Here is a 24,838-nt window from a genome sequence, read left to right on the forward strand (position 1 = left end):
TAAGGAAATTTTTTTCAAAATTAGATCTTAAATTTAAATAATTCAAAATTTAAAATTAGCTATTACATCATCCGATAAAAAAAGGGGGGGATTTAACAAAACGAGACTTAAACGTGAATTCGCGAGGTATATATACTTCACATTTCCGGTAATAAGATAGACGAATATTGGCCGAAGAGAGCTTGATAAGGATACCTTAAACGGGCCTTATTATCGGGCTTAAAACCGACGGTACCAATGATCTGTCTCAACTAACAACTTTCTGTACACAATATATATATATATATATATATATATATATATATATATATATATATATATATATATATGTATATGAACAAATGATTAATAAAACATGTTAAAAGACATCTTGAAAAAGAGTTAAAAACATATTTAATTTTAAAAAGGAAGCACAAGATAAGCGGATAGTCCTTAATCCGCGGAGTTTCGAAGAAATACTCTCCTTCTCATCAGAGGGCAGGAATTAGCAAAATGCGGGATCGGGTTTTGCATGTAAAAATATTTAATGAAACTACAAGTAAGTCACAGATCTTACTTGGTTAAAATATATATATATATATATATATATATATATATATATATATATATATGTTAATTGGAATTCATTATTAAGATTAGTATTATTTATTAATTTATTTATTGCGGACTATTATTCTCATCTTTATTAGGTGTTGTTTCACGCCGTTTCGGCCAAATATTTCTCCGGTCTTCGTCAGGTAGTAACCGCGACGGGGCGACGGGATAGGAACTCCAAATCTTCTAACTGCATTCTCAGCAATTACTGCCATCCATAGTTGTTGTCGTCTAACCACGATTTGGTGCAGTGGATAGAGACGTTGAATCTCTACAGTTCCAGGTGAGAATTGTCTGAAGATAGCGGTTTCAATCCTACCCAAAGACGGCCAGAGGCTTACTTGGCCACATCGTGGTGAGACGACAACAACTATGGATGGCAGTAATTGCTGAAAATGCAGTTAGGAGATTCGGAGTTCCTATCTTATCGCGCTTACCATCTGACGAAGGCCAAGCGAATGGTTGTCCGAAACGTCGTGAAACAACAACTAAGAAAAATGAGGATAACAGTTTGCAATAAATTAATTAATAACACGCAGATTCACTCATTTCATTAAACAGTCTTCTGCTCCAAATAGTAGACTTTTTTTGTCTAAAAAGCAATATACCTTGTTTTGGGAGTATCTATACTCAATTTTTTTTGTGTATTGATGTTCATATTAAAAACCATGTTGCCATTTATTTAAAAAGAAAATACAACTTTGTTATATATGGATCGTTGAATTGCATTCATCTGCAAAAAATCTACCTAATTTGCATATTCTTTTAAACATTCATTTTAATTAATTCCATATTAATCACCTTTAGTTAATTTGTAATTATATTCATGCAGATATTCTATCTGCATGAATGCGTAATATTTGTGTAAAAAGTTTATAGTAAACGCAAACTTCTTTCTATATATTTTTATGTATGCGTATATATATTTGTTTAAAAAATGTTGCCTACCAAACGTCTCTGTCAGTTTTTTGTTTACAGACATGAAACTTATTCGAACCCATTTGAAACTTTATATTTGTGGTTTAGCCGAGTGCAAGAGCTTGAAAATTAAAAAAACATGGAATACGCCAGGTGACGGTAAAATGGCGACATTATAATTATGCATGCGTAACGTAATAGTTATTGGTTCATGTTTTAATTTTTAGCCTTGCAGCAAACATCTCTTTAAAGATCAGGCATTGACTTTAAAGGAAAAAGTAAATCGTAACTAAACATTTTTGTTTCGATTGTCGGTTGTGGCGTACGGACTATTTTTTTAAACGTTTTAAAGCATTACTATATATTGAGTCCAATATAATCTATAATTATAAAAGCGAAAATGTATGTATGTATGTGTGTTCGCTTTTTCTGTGTGTCTACAAAAGGCTTCTTTCAGAGAAGCGGTCGGTCGGTTCACAAATTTCTAAAACTTTTTATATCACATATAGATCGTAATATCTCACAGTTAACAATGAAGCTCGCCTGTCTATTTAATTTGCTCGATTTCGGGAAGATAAATATTCAATATTTGTCGCTCGCCGCATGTGGGTTAGTCTTTTTCCTATAACATCTTGGTGTAAAAAAAAAAAAAAAAAAAAAAAAAGCGTTCAGCAGTAAAAGAAGTCCCGCAGTCAAACTTGACCTCATTAACTCATTAAAACGAACACCTGCTAAATCCAAGTAATTAAATAAATTCAAACGTGTTCCCGTAAGCATTTCGCGGTGGGGCAATGGTTAACGTCGCACGTTTTTTTTTTTTTTTCACAACTTTGCCTCAACGGTTCGGGTTCGATCCTCATACTTACTTTTTTTAACCCCCCCCAACACCTCCAAACACCCGGGCAACGCCGGGTACCACTCGCTAGTATAATAATAAATACGATCTGCATTAACCAACATCTCATATTTAAGCGTATTTCATGACCGGCAATGCCGAGCGGTCTGCTAGTAAGAATATAAAAAAAGTTTGTCAGAGTGAGCGAAGTTATATCGTATATAAATGGAGATTTCTATTTTTTTTTTTTATCTCTGTCCATAGACCACTTGAACGTATTTTCAGGAAGACAACAAAGTGAAGATTAGTAACAACAGTTTAGACTAGTCAGAAATTAAATTATTTGCGTGAACTACTCAGGGAATTTGTTAACATTCGCCTTTAAAACGTTAGTTCTTCAGTCAGGGAGCAGCACAGTGGTGTAGTTTCCCACAGGCGAGTAGTTCTTAGAGAAAACAACATTGTTCATTTACACGCAGGAATAAATTTAAATTATCAACTCATTTTGTAGGTAGACGTGCTTTGATTGTTTACATTTTAAATTTAGAAGCCGTAAATAGGAGCTCAGTGGAGCATCAAGCATGCAAATCACGAAAGAGGAGATCAAGACTGTCAACGTATGTTCTATGAGAAAGAGGCATTAAGGAAGAGATATCCGCTACTAGATTTCGAAGTAGATTTTGTACTTTCTCAAGGTCAAAGACAGGTGATCTAAGATGAAAATCACCAGATCTGGCAACAGTGCTTAATCATAGGACATAAGGTAGGACCCAGGATGTGGAATACAATGTTTTTTTTCCGGCCCCTGGTTTCGGTATTTGCCCCGTCTTATGGTGTTATTTATAATGTTATTTGATTATATACATGTGTATTATATATCTGTGTATTATATACATGTGTATTAAACACTGTACTGTATTTTGTTACTAATTTTTAATGTCGTATCCCGGGGTTCTACTGTATTTTTTTCTTATTGGTCCATCGACTTAGTCGGATTTTGATCTTAGAATTAACCCTATTCCGTTCGTTCGCTCGTCAATTCGTTCTTTAATGCACGGAAATTGGGACTTTTCGTTTAATTAAAAGCATTACCGATTCCGATTCCAGTTTTTATGAATCTCCAATCATTCAACTATAAGATTGTTATTTCCCCCAACTTTCGTAAAAACACATTTTAAATATGCAGATATCTTTCTAAACGTCAAAACACACTTACGGAGGATTATTTATCGATTTCAGCTTTACAAATAATTATGTAATGTTCACTACGTAATGAACGCGACTCGGTTTTCTGTCTGTTTAAGTACCACACATATGACAGGAGCATCGATTGTTGAAAAGTCTTCGATTCTATGATATGAAGAATCAGGACAAAATTAACAACAAATGCAAAGAGTAAAAAAAAACTAAAGGAACCTGATTAATTCAGGCCAGACGTCTAAACTTATTGGCACAGGCCGATGGTTTGTGGAAAGAAATTACCTAAAAAAATGAATACACTAAAACCGAATAAATTATATATATATATATATATATATATATATATATATATATATATATATATATCTACTAGTATATATATTTATCTACTAATATATATATATATATATATATATATATATATATATATATATATATATATATATATATATATATATATATATATATATATACTAGCATGGGTGGCCGGCGTTGCCCGGGTATTTGGAGATGTATGTTGAGCCAAAAAAAAAAAAGTGGTCAATTTTTTTAACTTTGACCCCTATTATGGTTTAAAATTGACAGAGTTATTGCGTAAGGAAATGTACACACTCAATTATGACCCCTTAACATTCATTGTTTTGGGCTCAAATCAAGTTAATTAGTTAGATCCATGTCCAAGGAACCTATATCTAAAATTTCAAGTGTTTAGGCTCAAAATTGTCGGAGGAGTTTGGTAGAGTTCTCAAAGGTCAAATCGTTGAACTTTGACCCATTAATCGCCAAATTTCTGGTCGAAAACCGATCACATATATTTTCCCAAATCTCAGTACCCTGTATATCAAATTTCGAGTCTGTAGACTTTAAATCGACAGAGTTATTTAGTAGGGAAATGTACACAGACACACAGATACACTGATACACACACAGACAAACACTTTCACTTTTATAGATATACTAGCATGGGTGGCCGGCGTTGCCCGGGTATTTGGAAATGTATGTTGAGCAAAAAAAAAAGTGGTCAATTTTTTTAACTTTGACCCCTATTATGACCCCTTAACATTTATTGTTTTGGGATCTAATCAAATTATTAAGTTAGATCCATGTCTAAGGAACCTATATCTAAAATTTTAAGTGCGTAGACCCAAAATTATTGGAGGGATTTGGTAGAGTTCTCAAAGGTCAAATCGTTGAACTTTGACCTCTTAATCGCCAAATTCCCGGCCGAAAACCGATCACATATATTTTCCCAAATCTCAGTACCCTGTATATCAAATTTCGAGTCTGTAGACTTAAAATTGACAGAGTTATTGCGTAGAGAAATGTACACACAGACACACAGATACACTGATACACAGGCAGACAGACACTTTCACCTTTATAGATATACTAGCATGGGTGGCCGGCGTTGCCCGGGTATTTGGAGATGTATGTTGAGCAAAAAAAAAATGGTCAATTTTTTTAACTTTGACCCCTATTATGGATTAAAATTGACAGAGTTATTGCGTAGGGAAATGTACACACACAAACACACAGATGCACAAATACACAGACAGACACTTTCACTTATATATATATATATATATATATATATATAATGAATATGTTCAATATGAAAATTAGTGGCTACACATATGCAAATATGTTTAAGTGACCACCCTGCTAGGGAAAATCACACCATCTCCGCTATTCTTGGCCTGATGATATTATTTTTCCTAGCAGGGTGGTCACTGAAACATATTTGCATATGTGTAGCCACTAATTTTCATATTCAACATATTCATATTACTCTGTCTAAACATTGAGCACGCTTTGGTAGACACATTTTGTTTTTTGTTTTTGTTTAAATAACTAAACAATACTAACAATAATATATATTTACGCGTGTGTGTGTATATGTATATATATGTGTGTGTATGTGTGTGTGCGTGTGTGTGTGTGTGTGTAGGTATCGAATTCGAACGGAACTTGTAACATTCAAGCACTTTTTTAACAAGGCTAACTCGTCCAATATTAAATTAAGCAAGAGAAAACAGATATTTTTCTCTTCTTTCGTCTTTTTCTTTTTAATGTAAATAAATGTTAACTTGTTTTACGCCTTGCGAGGCAAGCCGTGCATTGTTGGGATTCACAAAAAAAGGCCTCGACGTCCCATGTAAACACAAGCAGATGGGGAACAGTCTGTTTATCAAGCTGAGTGCTCCGACCAATACTTATATCTACGTGTTTGCGTTTATGCTAGCGCACAAATCCATGCCGGGGCGTTTCGCGGCTTGTATATGCGTGTCAAGCCGACGAGTTTGGGCAAGTGCGGAAGATATCAAGAAAAAAAAAGAGCCTGTTTGTATAAAAAAAAGGTATGGAAGGGTGTTTTGATTCGTGTCTTGCTAAGTGCTCGTGGACTTGGCGGCGTATTGCAGGTGCTGTTTTCCGGGCCCGGAACTAGATCTAACAGGGTCTGAAGCTAAACCAGTAAGAGGCCCTATTTGGTAATGGTTATCGTCATCTGGGGTCGTGTAACAAGTTATCCAATAAACAATTTAAGAGGATGTTGTAACTTCAGATCTATACAAATAAGACTGGTATAATAGGTCAAACCTTTCACACTTGAACGTACTAGATTATGGCATGTGTGACGAATATCAAAGATTGACTTTCACCTAAAAGCTAAACAATACTTTTATACTATAGCGGGGCCTGTGGAAATTCCATAGCAGACTCATTTATATGTAATATATAGAGATAGGACAACAGCATATTCTTTTCATTGTTTTGACACTCGAGTGTGTATCCGCTGATATCTTATATGCTTTTATATAGAGTGATGTGGTTCTCGGTTGATTAACTGTGTCTGTCTCGGGTATATACTCGAGAGTCAAAACAATGAAAAGAATATTCTGTTGTCATAGCCCTAGTAATAAATTGATGTTCGCATTCTGTGGATGTTCAAAGTAAATGGAGAACCCTTTGTATTACTATTTTTTCGTTTTTGTTAAAACTGCAAACGTATTTATCTAAGCTAGCAGGGACGCCCAGTGTAGCCCGATGGTAAAATACGCTTAAATATGATATTCTAACTCATGCAAGTTTCGTATATATCATTATAACGTCAGTTTTCTATCGATTCTTATATATTATAAAGTTGTCATTTAAAAAAAAAAAAAAAGAAAAAGAAAAAATATCCATATGACTTGGGTGCATTAGTTTGAATCGAAACCGAAATAAAAACTTATGAAATATATATATATATATATATATATATATATATATATATATATGACTTGTGTTCCTTTAGCCATCATCGAAACCGAAAACACAATTTATGAAGAATTCTTGATAAAATTAGTTATATAAAAAATAGATGATTTGCGTGCCATCAGCTGGAATTGAAACCGAAACCAAAATTTATGAAGAATTCTTGATAAAATTAGTTATATAAAAAATAGATGATTTGCGTGCCATCAGCTGGAATTGAAACCGAAACCAAAATTTATGAAGAATTCTTGATAAAATTAGTTATATAAAAATAGATGATTTGCGTGCCATCAGCTGGAATTGAAACCGAAACCAAAATTTATGAAGAATTCTTGATAAAATTAGTTATATAAAAAAATAGATGATTTGCGTGCCATCAGCTGGAATTGAAATCGAGACGAAAACTTATGAAGAATTCTTGGTAAAATTTTTTATTACAAGAAATGGAAGGTCCTTTAAACGACAGTCAATCAGAAGAAAAAAGATATAAGCGTGACACAAAACATAACACACACGCTATCGTATTAATATATACATGCATGTTTATTAAGTATTTTACTAGCGGAGGAGGGATCCGCTCAGCTTTGCCTATGCGGAAAATACGCTTAAATATATTTTAATTTGTCCAAATTTCATATATATTATTATAGAGTCTTTCGAGATTTCAAAAGTAAGAAAAGAAGTATTTAGGTGCTATCAGCTAGAATCGAAACCGAAACTGTAGCATTCAAAGCTAGTGACGTCCCCACAGTACCAACGTGACACGCATACGAACGGATTAAAAATTAAAATGAACTAAGATGAATGTGCCGAATGTATAACGATCTTTAAAAAGAGTTTGACTAAGTTTTGATCTCTTGAAAACTATTTTAACCGGTGAACGATCCATAAAAGAACTGTCCATAAAAAATCCAATTATTTGAGTATCCTAGCGCCGCACTACGACTTTTAGTTTCGGAGGAGATAGAGTTTGAAAATATGGAGACAAACAGACCGACCGTCAGAAAGACATACAGACAGACAAACATATAGCCGTTTGTTGTTGCAAAATAAATTCAATTAAAAACTATTATTCTAAGATACACGATCCAGAAACGGTATAAACTTTGAATATTTAAAACCGTAAGGCAGATGATATGGACATAAAAGAGTGTAAAACGGTTTGATTGGTTGGTTGTTTTTGTTTTACGGCATATCAACCCTTTTCGGGTTATTTAATGCCGAATCCAAAGATTTTAAAGAATTTTTTTTTTTGATAGAATATATTTGTTGTTTTCACATCGGTTTCTATTTAACCCATAGTTGGGAACCTAACAGGTACTACCACTCCGGGTCAGAGTGGACCTGGGAGAAATGGTAATTAAAGGGTGGCTCCACACTCCCCAAAGCCCACAAGCTGGGGCCTCACCACTGGATATAGTTTAAGGTCATATCCAGGACCCCCACTGAGGGACTTTTACCCTCTGCAGGGGAGGGGGGCAATCGGCGTATTCTAATGCCCCACCGACAGGGCCTAAAACGGGTTGAAGAAATAAAAAGAAGCTTTGAAGAAATAGATGTGATGACCTGTAGAGATGATGAAACACATATCTGATGATTTCTGCTGGTTGTTGGCTCCACTCCGAATTTTTTAAGGATTCGCGTATTAGTTCTTAAAGCGAATAAATCAAAGTAAAACATAGTATTATATCGTGGGCACAAGATTGGTTGGGGCACAAAACTTATTTGTCGATTTAAATAAAATATGTGCCAATTTCTCGAGAGCTGTTTCGGCTATCATCTCTTCAGAAGTAAATCGATAGCAAAGGAAAACAATATTATTGACGAAATTAAAGAGCACTAAGGGGAATTCAGATGTGCCAAGAATAAAAAACAAAATCATTAAAATGGAAGATTATAATCTGTATATACGGCGCTTAAAAGCGACTAAAATTGGCACAACGAGGTCACACACACACACACACACACACACACACACACACACACACACACACACACACACACACACACACACAATGAGTAAAAGGGAGTCAAAATTCCCCAAAGAGAAATAACAGTTTGTTATCCGCTTTTGCCGGCATAAAGAAGGTTTCGAACCTCAATAGATACAGACTCCAGAATATATATATATATATATATATATATATATATATATATATATATATATATATATATATATATGTATATATATATATATATAATAAAAGTTTATTGGATTTTACCGTCATTGGGTAATTTACCTTTCACCAGACTATCCATCCACGTGAAATCGCGTTTTTCCTCACCATCTTCCTTCTGCTTCACTTTTTGTTATCAAGTAAGATCTTTGACTTACTTGCAGTTTCATAAAATACTTTTGCATGCGAAATCCGATCCTGCATTTTGCTAATTCCTACCCTCTGATGAGAAGGAAAGTATTTCTTCGAAACTCCGCGGATTAAAGACTATCCACTTATTAAGTGTTTCCTTTTCAGATTCAGTATGTTTTTAAGTCTTTTTCAAAGTGTATATATTTGATTGTTTGTATGATGACACTTAACATCCTTGGCTGAAAATAGCTTAGAAAATCGAAGTTTATCGAATGGAGACAAATTTTTCCAAGCGAGAGACCAAGCCGAGTAATGTTTACTCTGTAAGCTTAGAAGCACATCAGAATCGAATGTTATTTCGTCTTTTAAAAAGGCCACCGTAAGGTTCCAAGAATTCCTACATTTAATTTTGGAAATGCGCCTGCAGATATAGCCCGGTGCAACATATCTATCTATCTATCTATCTATCTATCTATCTATCTATCTCTCTCTCTCTCTCTCTCTCTCTCTCTCTCTCTCTCTCTCTCTCTCTCTCTCTCTCTATATATATATATATATATATATATATATATATATATATGACGCACTCGTCCGTCGATTTCGACATATGAGGTTTCGCCACAACAAGTAAGTTGCTCGGACATCCACATAGATCATTAGTTTATAGTGGTGGAGGTTTTGTGTAGAACAATCCACACATTATGGTATTACTGCTGAGCTTTGTCGGTGCAGATGACTGCCACAGGACAGAGCATACAGTAGATCGCAGGTTTTTAAATCAGAATTTGCTTCTAGATGCATGTCTTAAACAAGACTGCGTATGCATCTGTCCCAGTGAATTAATACGCCCTCAGATACTAACTTGGAAATTTATACGACTCTGCGCGGTACATACAGTGCCTAACCTTCCCAAATCTGGTACTGGCCAGGTTCAACGTTCTTTAACTTCGGTGATCTGGCGAGAACCGGTCCGTCTATGTGATTGTGCCGTATATATATATATATATATATATATATATATATATATATATATATATATATATATATATATATATATATATATATATATATATGATTACTTCATTTAATCACATAAATTTATATACGAAAGTATAAATTTATACGTAAACTTTAAGTATTTACTTCAACGGTGCTCAATACGAAGGTAGAGCATGGTAGTAAGTTATAAAATATATATGGCAATTAAGCTACAGAGAATATTCCGCGTTTCATCCACGCTAGGCTTATACGATTCATTAGACTTATATGAGGATTTTGTGTTAGTCTCGCGTTTTTATATACGCACCTACTATATATATATATATATATATATATATATATATATATATACATGTGTGTATATATAATATGTGTGTATATATGTATATATATATGCATACGTATATGTATATACATATGTATATACATGTGTATATATATGTGTATGCATATATATGCATTTGTATATATATATATACATATATATATATATATATATATATATATATATAAAAGTGAACGTGTCTGTGTGTGTGTCTGTGTACATTTCCCTACGCAATAACTCTATCAATGTTTAGTTTACAGACTCGAAATTTGATATACAGGTTTGGGAGAATCGATGTGATAGGTTTTCGGCCAGAAATTTGGCGATTAAGGGGTCAAAGTTCAACGATTTGACCTTTGAGAACTCTACTAAACCCCTCCGATAATTTTTGGTCTATGCACTTGAAATTTTAGGTAGAGGTTCCTTGGACATTGATCTAACTTAACAACTTGAGTTGAGCCCAAAACAATAAATTTTAAGGGGTCATAAAAAGGGTCAAAGTTAAAAAAAATTGACCTCTGCGGTCTCTTTTAAATTACTCAGACAATTTCTGGTCTGAATATTTGAAATTTTATATAAAGGGTATTCAGAGGTAGGGCAAGCTTTTTCATCAGTTTGGGTCGAAAGTTTTAGTTACCAATATATAAATGTATGTATGTCTGTTTGCATGTCTTCCTTAAACTTTCAATAGAGGCGACGGATTTTACCAAGATCAGTATCGTTTTAAAGTTCGACCTTTCATACGACAAATATCGAAAAAATGGCTAAAAACATTAATATCTTCCCCTTCAACTAGGCACTTTTCGACAGGGTGGGAGGTCACTTTTTTCCCCGATATTTTTTTAAGTTATCCTCTCCTTAAGATTGTCTAGCCTTAATTTAAAAAATGTCGCTTCCGGTTTGGCGGTGGTCGTAACAGAATAAACGTTATATTTTACCCCGTTCTTTTCCTCCTTTGCGGTACGGGTTCGAGCCTGCCTTCCTGCTACCGCTTTTTTTTGCTCAATATACACATCCAAACACTCGGGCAACGCCGGGCTGAAATGCTAGTATATATATATATATATATATATATATATATATATATATATATATATATATATATATATAATAAATTCCACAGCCAAACAACGCCGCAGCTCACAAGAGCCATGACAGTTAACGAACCGGAAGTCCAAGACTCGAGTTTCGCCCTCATTTGGGCTCATCAGTTAGACACATCCGATTATATTGCTGATGAGCCCAAATGAGGGCGAAACTCGAGTCTTGGACTTCCGGTTCGTTGACTGTCATGGCTCTTGTGAGCTGCGGCGTTGTTTGGCTGTGGAATTTATTATACAATCTCTCACATTCTGAAAATCATATATATATATATATATATATATATATATATATATATAATGAGGAATTAATTCGTTTGGGAGTGAATCTTTTGCATACAAATATATGAACAAATATACATACGTACATTTACATAAATAGATAAATTTTATATGCATAAATAAAAAAAATAACTACATAGAAATAAAATACCAATTTGCAAGTTAATAAACTACAGGGAATCGCTACAGCTAAAATAAAAGCCATTAAACGCTCGTGATATTCTCTTTACTGTTTGCGTCTTGTAGGAACCAAAAGTGTGCACTAACATATTTTCGATGCACGAAGTATGTCACTTTGACAATATTATGGGAAATATAAAGCTCTGTGCTGACGGAGGACAAGAGTCCCCGCGACGAAACAAAATAATAAATAAATAAAACAGGAGGTCCCTTCCTCAGAAGTCTTAATGATGTAACAATTATTTCTTTCTGTGTAACAGGAATAACGTTTACGCGACACACTGCGTAACAAGATACTCGCATGTAAATAATTAAAAAAGATAATAGTCTTTATTGTTTTGAATAGACTTAAGCTTGTTTGCTTTGAGCAATCCGATATTGAATCAAACGAAATTAGTCAATTACTGCCAGAGTAGTTAACATGATTTGAGTAATTGCTTCATGGATGTTTTTTTAGCGGGTTTGGGGGTACTTGTTTCCTGATAATTGTCATTTTTTATACTTGTTTATTGATACTTTCGATGTTCTATTTTATAATATACATCTGTTTTATTTATTGTTTCTTATTTAGACGTGCTAACAATCCTCATATTATCTAATACCAAATCTGGCCATTAACGTCAAAGATATTTTGCTTTTAAGTTGTTTATTTTGAATTATGTTATAGGTAAATTATTTACTAATGTATATTTTGTTAAAAAATAATAGCTGTGAATATATTTCTGTTTAACTCATAGACGTGAATCTGATATTTATTATTAACCTAAATACGTTAATAAACGTTTGTTCCCTTAAAGCAGGGATCTCCAAAGTTATCGAATACGGGGAAAGAGTTTTAGTGCTTCAAAATTTACAAAAGTTTTGGTCAAGATCAAAGTGTAGTATCTGTTCTTCAGATGCTGCACTTCCATTTCTTGTTCTCTTTCGGTGAAGGAGCAGTCCTTCACGACTGAGACATTTTTTTTTATTTTTGTACCTTTTCTCCACGTTAAAAAACGACCCTGGTGTCTAACTCTGTCCCGTGGGGAGGCATTGTAAATAGATACATCGACCAATAAACATTAGATAAATAACTATAAACAGGATTAAAAGGCCAATTTTTTTTCCAAAGTCTGAATCCGTCCAGAAAGAAGAAAAGGAAAACAAACAAACAAAATAACATACTGAAGATGGAGTATGCCTCTGAAATATATTTGTGATGAATTGCAAACAAGGAAAATATTTGTTTATTTTCTTAATATTTTATCCTGATTTGGCTTTCAAGCGCACTTGATGCGTATTTTACTTTATACAAATTAAAACAACGTTTCTATGTTTACTCTCATCCTTGATGTTATTCTCGTGTTGCCTACGCAGTATTCAATCATTTCAAAATACAACCGCTAGATACAACGCGCGGTTCTTTCAACTTCTTTCATTATTCGTTTGCAGTATTTAATGTAGAAACATGAAATTGGTTCATTTCTGATATAATCATAAAACCCAAAGTTCTCTTAAAAGGGAAACTTGTCTCGAATGCAAAGCGAAGTAAAGAAGACACGTAAAGACGAGGGTCGGCAACATAGAGAAGATATCCATACGACGGGGACACATCATATCCTTACAATTTTTAGTGCAACTGGCGCTTCAAAACGTCATGTTTTTATTTTTATTTTGAAGCCAAAAGAAGAAAAAGTTATTTTCACAATGTTTAGTTTTAAAACTTTTCCTGGTTATTTTTTTAAGTTTTCTAAAAAAAAGCTCTGCGGGTCTGATCTGTCCCGCGGTTCGTTATCTGAAATCTCCTGCTCTTTTTTTCTTTACATATTAGTTTACACAAAATACATGTTAAACATATATGACAGTTTTAGGATTCTATTATGATCCCAAATATATTTCAATTGCCCAGTTAATGATAATTAAACAAAACATCGGGATTTTTCTACGCTATCTGTGTATCCATCTTGTCTCTCTTATTATGTTGATTCCATTGCGGTTTAATGTCGTAAATGTCTCTCTTGGCATTAGGAGAACCTGGACTAATTATCAGCTTGACTATCTATTCTACACACGTGTTCTTGTGTGCACCTTAAATCCGTATGCAACTGAGGCACTATTAAACATGCTTGTGACCAACTTTACATTAAAAGGAGAGAAACAGGTGACGGTTGTCGATTACACAAAACTAATTTGAGTAATACAGAATTCAGAACACAGAAATTATTGCAGCAAAAGCCAACGTTTCAATGAAGCATTAAGTTACAGTGACGTATTGTGTAATATATTTCCGGGTGAGACTAACTTGGGGACATTCACCCAGTATGGGTTTAACCAGCTTATCGTATAGAGCATAAAACGTTCAGGACGAGCGCAAACCATAAGCGACAATTCGTAGCGGCCAGGATAGTTACTGGCAGCCAGTTTCAGAGCCAGCAGCTAACTCTATAAACCTCTAGACTAAACATCGACGTCAGCTTTGATGGTGATAACTACGTCTTAAGCTGGTCTTTCGGGCGTCTTGCAGACCTTGAAGTGGTTCTGGGGCTATTGTTTCGTGTATCAAGTCTCTTGTGAAACGCGGAAGTCTCCTCTTAAAAATTGCTTGGTTAAAAGGGATAATCCTGCATGGCATCTGTATTTGTAGATTGGAGATAAAATTGTACGAAAAGTCCTGCAGAATCCAACCTTTCGAAATCCGCATCTCGCATTGGCCAGGTCTCTCAGTCGTAGAGTATGATAACTCAAACATGCGCATGATAAATTCGGACTTTCGCGTTCTTAATATGATATTGACGCGAAACAACATACGAGATTAACTTAAATCATGCCGGGCATTGTTGATTCGGACGTCGATGTCACCGTATCCCTAACCCGTAGCGACAAACATTGAGTCCATATATATGAAACGATAGACACTCTCTAGGGTTTCCCTGTTGAGAAGAATCGTGCTTTTATCAGAAGAGGGGCCCTCTTTTTCTATGGGTCAGTGCAAACCTGAGAATAATAGAAACTAAATGATCACACTATCTTAAACTCTATAACTTAGGGCTAATCATTGGATATAGTCACAGGTCATTCAAAGGAACGCAATCGTAGAAATTAAACGTATTAATGCATCATTATTTTTCTGTGATTGATAACCAAATTCGTTTCTAAATACAATCTAATATTTGAGCAAATTTAGTTTAGAAGATTTATTTTTATTTATAGGATAGTTAAGGCAGCGGGTCACTGGCGTGTGACTGAGCCACGTGTTACACTAAATGTCTTAGAAACGGTTCCATGATGATGTAACGATGGGCCAGTCGTTAAGATCTGAGTATCAAGAGGAAACTTATACCTGAGATGTTGGATGTGGCTGTGTGGCTCCTTCATTCTCTCAAGATGTATTCACTCTGGTGGCATTCTGGTTGGAAGCTTCTTCATCTTCGTTCTTTAATGCATACACTTTAAGGCATACATACACACACAAAAATGACGTACGACACAATGGCAACATATGAGAATATAGTTAACTATTTTTTTACAAGAAAATATTACAATATTTTTACAAAGACAATATACAAGTGATAATTAACTTTCACAATTAAAACTTACCTTAACTAGTATTGGGTTGGGGATGCACCTTTCTTTTAATTTACGGACAGAAAAATATACGTCTTTCCCCATGCTGTCCGGACGAAAAAGAGACCGACAGAAAAGAAAGGGAATTATGGGATTGCATCTTGCTGTATATCCCTCGGCTTATGGCCAAATAACCTCTTGACCATGCTGAAGGGGGTGTTAATAATAACCACAACCGGGGCATTTAGATATAGTGCCATATATATTGAATTATATTATATTGTTGAATTATATTATATTGTTAAATATATTATATTGTTAAATATATTATATTGTTGAATCTATTATATTGTTAAATATAACATATTGTTAGATATATTATATTGTTGACTATATTATATTGTTAAATATATTATATTGTAAATATATTATATTGTTAAATATATTATATTGTTAAATATATTATATTGTAAATATATTATATTGTTAAATATATTATATTGTTAAATATATTATATTGTAAATATATTATATTGTAAAATATATTATATTGTTGAATTATATTATATTGTTAAATATATTATATTATTAAATATATTATATTGTAAAATATATTATATTGTGGAATTATATTATATTGTTGAATATATTATATTGTTAAATATATTATATTGTTAAATATATTATATTGTTGAATATATTATATTATTAAATATATTATATTGTTAAATATATTATATTGTTAAATATATTATATTATTAAATATATTATATTGTTGAATATATTATATTGTTAAATATATTATATTGTTAAATATATTATTTTGTTAAATATATTATATTATTAAATATATTATATTGTTAAATATATTATATTATTAAATATATTATATTATTAAATATATTATATTGTTAAATATACAATATTATTAAATAAATTATATTATTAAATATATTATATTATTAAATATATTATATTGTTAAATATATTATATTGTTAAATATATTATATTATTAAATATATTATATTGTTAAATATATTATATTGTTGAATATAATATATTGTAAAATATATTATATTATTAAATATATTATATTATTAAATATATTATATTATTAAATATATTATATTATTAAATATATTATATTGTTGAATTATATTATATTGTCAAATATATTATATTGTTGAATATAATATGTTGTTAAATATATTATATTATTAAATATATTATATTGTTAAATATATTATATTGTTGAATTATATTATATTATTGAATATATTATATTGTTAAATATATCATATTGTTAAATATATTATATTATTAAATATATTAAATTATTAAATATATTATATTGTTAAATATATTATATTGTTAAATATATTATATTGTGAAATATATTATATTGTTCAATTATATTATATTGTTGAATTATATTATATTGTTGAATATATTATATTATTAAATATATTATATTGTAAAATATATTATATTGTTCAATTAGATTATATTGTTGAATTATATTATATTGTTAAATATATCATATTGTTAAATATATTATATTGTTAAATATATTATATTGTTAAATATATTATATTATTAAATATATCATATTGTTAAATATATCATATTGTTAAATATATTATATTGTTGGATTATATTATATTGTTACATATATTATATTGTTAAATATATTATATTATTAAATATATTATATTGTGAAATATATTATATTGTTAAATATATTATATTATTAAATATATTATATTGTTTGATATATTATATTGGTAAATATATTATATTATTAAATATATTATATTGTTGGATTATATTATATTATATTATTAAATATATTATATTGTTAAATATATTATATTATTACATATATTATATTGTTTAATATATTATATTATTAAATATATTATATTATTAAATATATTATATTGTGAAATATATTATATTGTTAAAGATATTATATTGTTTAATATATTATATTGTTTTATATATTATATTATTAAATATATTATATTGTTAAATATATTATATTGTTAAATATATTATATTATTAAATATATTTTATTATTAAATATATTATATTGTTAAATATATTATATTTTTAAATATATTATATTATTAAATATATTATATTGTTAAATATATTATATTGTTGGATTATATTATATTGTTTAATATATTATATTGTTTAATATATTATATTATTAAATATATTATATTGTAAAATATATTATATTATTAAATATATTATATTATAAAGTATATTATATGGTTAAATATATTATATTGTTAAATATATTATATTATTAAATATATTATATTGTTAAATATATTATGTAATTAAATATATTATATTGTTAAATATATTATATTATTAAATATATTATATTATTAAATATATTATATTGTTAAATATATTATATTGTAAAATATATTATATTGTTGGATTATATTATATTGTTAAATATATTATATTGTTAAATATATCATATTATTAAATATATTATGCTGTTTAATATATTATATTGTTGAATTATATTATATTGTTGAATATATGTTTTCTCTTTTTCTTTTCCGTTTGGGGAATATTATTTTATTATTTAATGATCGAAAACAACATTTAAATAGACAATTTCTACCCAATTTCTATCACCAAACACGAATTACCTTTTATCGTCGAGCGGCCTGAATAAGTGGTTACTCCCTTGTAAAAATAAACTTTGGATTAATTATAAATTTTACAGCATATCCACAAACTGAAATTTAGAAGATGTTGCTCAATTAGTGTCTTTTGATCATGGGTCGAATCTTATGCGAACGTTCGATATTGAAAACGTTAAAACACATGTTTTAATATTTGCCCACAAATACTTTTATTGTAAGTTGTTATTGTAAGGAGCAGATGACAGCAAAGTCGATTTCAGTGAATTTAATCGTTCTATTTATAATAGCATTTATTACGAAATGTACTTTAATAAAGAAGGCAAGTACATCTACTCTCTAAATAGTTAAAACTCCTGTCGCCTGTTTCCACTAAAAATTGGCCCTCTCGGTGGGGTATTAGAATAAACCGACTGCTCCCCGGCAGAGGTAAAAGTCCCTCAGTGGGGGTCCTGGATATGACCTTAAAATATATCCAGTGGTGAGGCCCCAGCTTGTGGGCTTTGGGGAGTGTGGAGCCACCCTTTAATTACCATTGCTCCCAGGTCCACTCTGACCTGGAGTGGTAGTATCTGTTAGGGTCCCAACTATGGGTTAAATAGAAACCGACGTGAAAACAATAAATATATTCTATTAAAAAAAAAATTCTTTAAAATCTTAGGATTCGGCATTAAATAACCCGAAAAGGGTTGATATGCCGTAAAACAAAAACAACCAACCAACATCCACTAAAACTTAAATCATGAAAAATAGTAGATTAATACTTTTATTTCTAAAACAAGTACATGAAAACCGACAATTTTTTCAAAAAGTCAATCTCAACGGGTTTTTTTATTCTGTATATTAATTGCGTGAATAGTTTACGTCCGTACAGTTCTGAAAATACATTTTTGTTTTTATTTTCTATTCAGAGAATTAGAAATTTTTGCCAACTCCTGCCGCCTCATTTCACTAAAAATTAAATCACTAAAAGCAATGAATAAATGATGGTATTTTGAAAATAAGTGCAGGAATGCCGATAAATTTGTTAAAAAGTCAATATCAACAGTTTTTTGTTTGATTCTGTAATTTAATTGTTTGGATAGTTTACGTTCATGCAACTTTGACAATGCATGTTTTAATATTTCCCTACAAATACTTCAATTGTAAACTGTTATAGTAAAGAAAAAAAAAATGAAAACTAAAGTCGATTACATTTCGCTGAAATTAATCGTTCTTTTGATAATCGAATTTATTACGAAATGTAGATGCAAAGAGATTTACCCTCTAAATAGTTTTAAAATGTCATTCATGTTTTTTTGTAAGAGAATTACCCTCTAAATAGCTTAAGGTAGTGAGCGACACATTCGCGTATGAATAATTACCCTCTAAATAGCAATTAGGGGCGGGATTCACATCAGTTTATGATAAATGACCGTATAAATTGCGGTTAGAGGTTGTATACATATCAATTCATGAAAAATGACCCTTTAAATAGCGTACAGGCGGTGAAATTATATTTGTTTAAGACAAACAACCCCCTAGATAGTTGTTAGTAAGCGATCGTATTCGCGTATGAAAAATGAGCTTCGAGATAGCTCCTAAGAGGCAAAATACATGTTCGTTTAGGAAAAACGTACTCTCTAAATATATTTTAAGAGGTTTACTACAAATGACTCTCTAAATAGCTTTTACGAGTTGGAGTGATATGATTCTATTGCTAGAAAATTGGGTGGACCATTCTATCGTCCCAGAAAGTACTTTACCCCTGATGCAATCCTCTTCTTGAATTGCCTAAGATGGAGTACCGCTGTCATAAATGTGAAAGTGTCATGAAGCCATCCTTATTGCGTTGACAGAGTAGAGAATTGACTTTGCAGTCTGTCCGGCAAAGATCTCTTCTCGTATCAAAACGTGGTGAGACGACAACAACTATGGATGGCAGTAATTGCTGAGAATGCAGTTAGAAGATTCGGAGTTCCTATCCCATCGCGGTTACCACCTGGCGAAGGCCAAAGGAATAGAAAGATGGGGATGATAGTCCGCAATTAATTAATTAATTAATAATATTCACCTCAATAATGAATTCCAATTAAATAAAATATACCATTCGGTACGGACCCGACCATGGAAGATCAGATAATAAATAAACATGAATTCATAAGACCAAAAAAATCAACCTTGATCGCCCTTCAGGGCCCGTGGCGCAGTGGATAGAGACGTTGAATCTCTACGGTTCCAGATGAGAATTGTCTGAAGATAGCGATTTCAATCCTACGCAAAGCCGGTCAAAGGCTTACTTGGCCAAAACGTGGTAAGACGACGACAACTATGGATGACAGTAATTGCTGAGAATGCAGTTAGGAGAATAGTTGGCCGAAATGTCGGAAAACAACATCTAAGAAAGAAAGAGAGAAATCAATCTCTTCTCATGCCTGCAACCTCTTTCACACCATAGAGGTGTTGCTAACTTCTCTCTACTGCATTGTTATACGCATGTAAGTGACCGACGTAGTTCCAATCTCTGCCTCCTGTGAAGCATTCACAATCAGGTTCAAACCGTAGTAAGGAACTATCTTTTCTCTCTCTACGCACCCCAAAACAAGACTGAGCTTCCATGAACAAACATCTTACCCGTGAAACAAGAGCCATATTTACCTCCCATCAACTACAGCATGGTCGTCTTCAACTCTAATGTAAACAAATACTTTTCGAGCGGCTCTCTTGAAAAATTAAGACGTCTTAAGTAGTGATGGTACGATTTCAATATTTTTCCTGATTCCGATACAATTACCGATTCCTTACTAAATTCCCGATTCCGCTATGATTACAGATTCCGATTCTTTAAAAATTTCTAATTATTTAACTACAACAGTTGTTATTTTTATCCTATTATCGTAAAAGAAAACACATGTTAAGTGTGCATATATTTTCTCAAACGTGAAAATACATTTGTGGGGTAATCTATAGATTTAAGTTGTACATACAGCACCTGGCCGTCCCTAACGGTCACCAATCTGGTATTGGCCAGGCTCAACGTCGCTTAACTTCAGTGATCTGGCGAGAACCGGTGTGCCATCGTGATAGTGCTGTATATATTATATATTAAACACTGTATTGCACTTTGTTACTAATTTTTGTATGCCGTATCCCGGGGTTCTACTTTATTACAAAAGCCAAATCTGTATGAAAGTTTATCATGATGCAGACAAGTATTTGGTAAAGGATAATCCAAAACAAGTTCAGGATTAATGAAACTTTAAAAATTCAAAGAAAATGTCGATTAGTCAGATGAAATAGTATAATGGAAACTTAATAATCCTGTTGGTTGAAAGGTAAATTAAAATTTTAAAATGGCATACTAAAATTGCGGTAAAAGATTTTTTTCACATGAAAAGCTACTAACTGCAAAAACTATTATTGGCCTATCGACGAAAGAGAAGGATCCCGTATGGTCTTATCGGCCGATGAAAATAAAATGAATGTTAAAAGTTAAAGGTCAAAAATATATTTTTTGAAAGATGGGCCAAACGCTCTACTTTTAGAAAAAAAATCACATCCGTCGCTAAGTTTAAAACGTCAAAGTGACAAAAAATTGGAACCAGGAGAGGGAGCAAGAAAACCTTGTTTGTCTGGACTCAATTATACAGGGTGGAACGATAAAGTTGTCGCCCTAATGAAAACAACGCTGCAGCTTTATTTTCAAACTTTTATTGAAAAAATCATTCAGGTAACTTGATTATCTAGTAGAGCTGACATCTATTTAATGTAGTTTCAGTCTCAATTACCGGCTCGATACGGGTCTGGAACTGGGAGCATGCCATTTTCACAAGTGTCGGCGGGAGCTCGGCAAATAGTCGGCGGATGGCGGCGATCAGGCTGGCGTTGTGGTGGAAGGTTGTGTTGGTGATGTCTGCGACGTATCACCAAACGAAATAGTCTATATTCAGGTCGGGGGAGGAGGGGAGCTAGACAGAGGATTTATGAAGTCGTAGCACTCCTTCTGAAGGTAAGTCTGGGTTTCGGACATGTGGGCCGGCGCTGTGTCCAGCAGCTACACCCAGGGTCTTCTTGATTGCAACAGGAGATCACCACACTCTTCAGCACATCTAGATATATTTTGTTGTTGATTTTCAAGCCGACTTCAAAGATGGTGTGGCATAATGTGGCTCTCACTTGAAACAACACCAAAGTCCATAACTGTGGCCAGAAACTTCGTTAAGCTGTGCCCTAAGGCGTTGAACCGTTCGGCCTTGCATTTTAAGGGTGCTGGCAATTGTCCTGCTGTCATACTTGGACCAGGAGAGGGTTGTATAGCGGCGCACCTCTGATCTCAGTCGTCAAACATTGTGTCACTTTTAGACATGATAGAAGGCTTCTATCACTGTTGGGATTAATTAACTGGCCAACTTTGCAGCAAAAACATAAAAGCGGTTTTTCATCTAACGGAAAGGGAATGTTTTTTAGTGCGACAAATTTATCGTCCCAGCATGTATATGAAAATATAAATGGGAAGAAAAGGATTATAAGTTATATGTCGTAAAAGCTTCTGTGTTCGCGAAACCATGACTTACATATATACACAGACACATATAGATATACACATACATAAATATCTATATAAACACCCACATCATCATGCACACATACACACATATATATATTCACATATATACACAAATCCTCAAAGACACAGGCATTGATATACGCATCTTCACTTATTGAATTATGAGTGAAATTAGAAAAAAATAATGAAAGTTAGAATTAAAAAATAAATTAAATGCAAAATACTGAATTAAATTAAAATAAAACTCGCTATATTAATGGGATTAAAAATTAATGGGATGAAAAAAATTAATGGGATTAAAAAATTAATGGGATTAAAAAATAATGGGATTATAAATTTAATGGGTTTTTTTTACCCATAATGGGATTAAAAAACCAAATATGCTAAGGAAACAAAGTAATAGCGCTTACCACAGATGAAAGATGTTTTTAAATGAGGGGTTGTTTAGCAATTAAAAGCTAAAAATAGAATAATAGATAAAAATTGGGTGATAAATAGGAAAATATATACACTAAAAAAATCTAAATTTAATCGTTTTCTGCTGTATTTAATTGTGACCGATTAAAATCATGTTGGGGATGTATACAAACCTTATTAGATAGACTAGAGACTAATTTCAGTTTTGAAATACAAGAATTATATTAATTATATACTACTAGTAGCGCTATCTGGCGTTGTTCAGGACCGTATATAACAATGAAAAAATGAAATTTATTTTGAATATATCTGCTCTTCTAAGGGTAGAGGAATTTTTTATATCTATTAATCATTTGCTATCTAGGGCAAAAGAATATTTTACCTACTCTAGGATGGGTATTACACAAGATATGTATAAAATAATTCTACCTTCCCTAGGACAGGAAATTTTCAGCACGCTGTTCTGTAAATTAGAGACTAATTCTAGCTGCGGAATAAGAGAATTATATAAATTGAATACTAGGGTACCCACAGAAGAGGCGTTGCGGGCCTCTCCCTGCTCTATCGCTACTTTCATGGAAAATGTTCGCCTGGGCTCCAATCTATGGTGTCCCCTCGCCAATCTTTCACACACACACACACACACACACACACACACACACACACACACACACACACACACACACAACACTCAATCTAGTCAAAATCACTATCAATAAATTTCCCCACTCTCTATCGGTGTCTAAACCTTAACATGGATTCCATAAATAAAAAAAAAATTCTTTCCTAGAATTGCGTGCCTGTGTACTCTGTGTCGTTGGTCTGCTTCCCAACTTACTACAGTATCGTTGTCTTCAAGCCCGACGTAAACAAGTTATTACTGTCCAGTGTTCGCAAAGCATTTGATTATACAAAATTTCCAATAAAACGATTATTACGCAACTGCCCCAATACCAAAATATACACATTAACACACATTCTCAAGTAGCCTTTTTGTAAAAATAAAATATTAAAACTAATTATTATAATTAATTAGTATAACCCCTTTGTAAAAAAATATTAAAACTAATTATTATAATTAATTAGTATAACCCCTTTGTAAAAAAATATTAAAACTAATTAGTATAATTAATTAGTATAACCCCTTTGTAAAAAAATATTAAAACTAAGTAGCACAGTATAGGAGGTTTTATGAGATAATAAATTAAATTTGATCGAACTCTAAGGGCTGTAAGTATGTCTAAATGCAGGTAGCTTAATAATAACTGGCGAATCGATAATGTCAACTTGTATTTATTGTTAAATAATAAATGTGTTTTAAATTCTAATTTACAAAGTTTAAATTAATTTTTTACGCACACACACACACACACACACACACACACACACACACACACACACACACATATATATATATATATATATATATATTCGTCGGGCGTTAGCAGAAAAGAGTGAGCACAATGCTAAAAGAGGAGACTTATCGGGACAGTATAAAGCTCAACAAGTATCATCGGAGCTTCTATAGGAGAACAATAGGAACGGGAAATGAAGTCACAAACACTATATATTGGTAAATATAGATTGGTTCATTTATTCAATAAGGGAATACAAACAATTAGTTGGGGGATAGAAGGGACTCTTTATTCCAAGGCATTTC

Source organism: Euprymna scolopes, chromosome 8 (assembly GCF_053919585.1).
Source record: "Euprymna scolopes isolate OS-2025 chromosome 8, ASM5391958v1, whole genome shotgun sequence".
NCBI lineage: Eukaryota > Metazoa > Mollusca > Cephalopoda > Sepiida > Sepiolidae > Euprymna > Euprymna scolopes.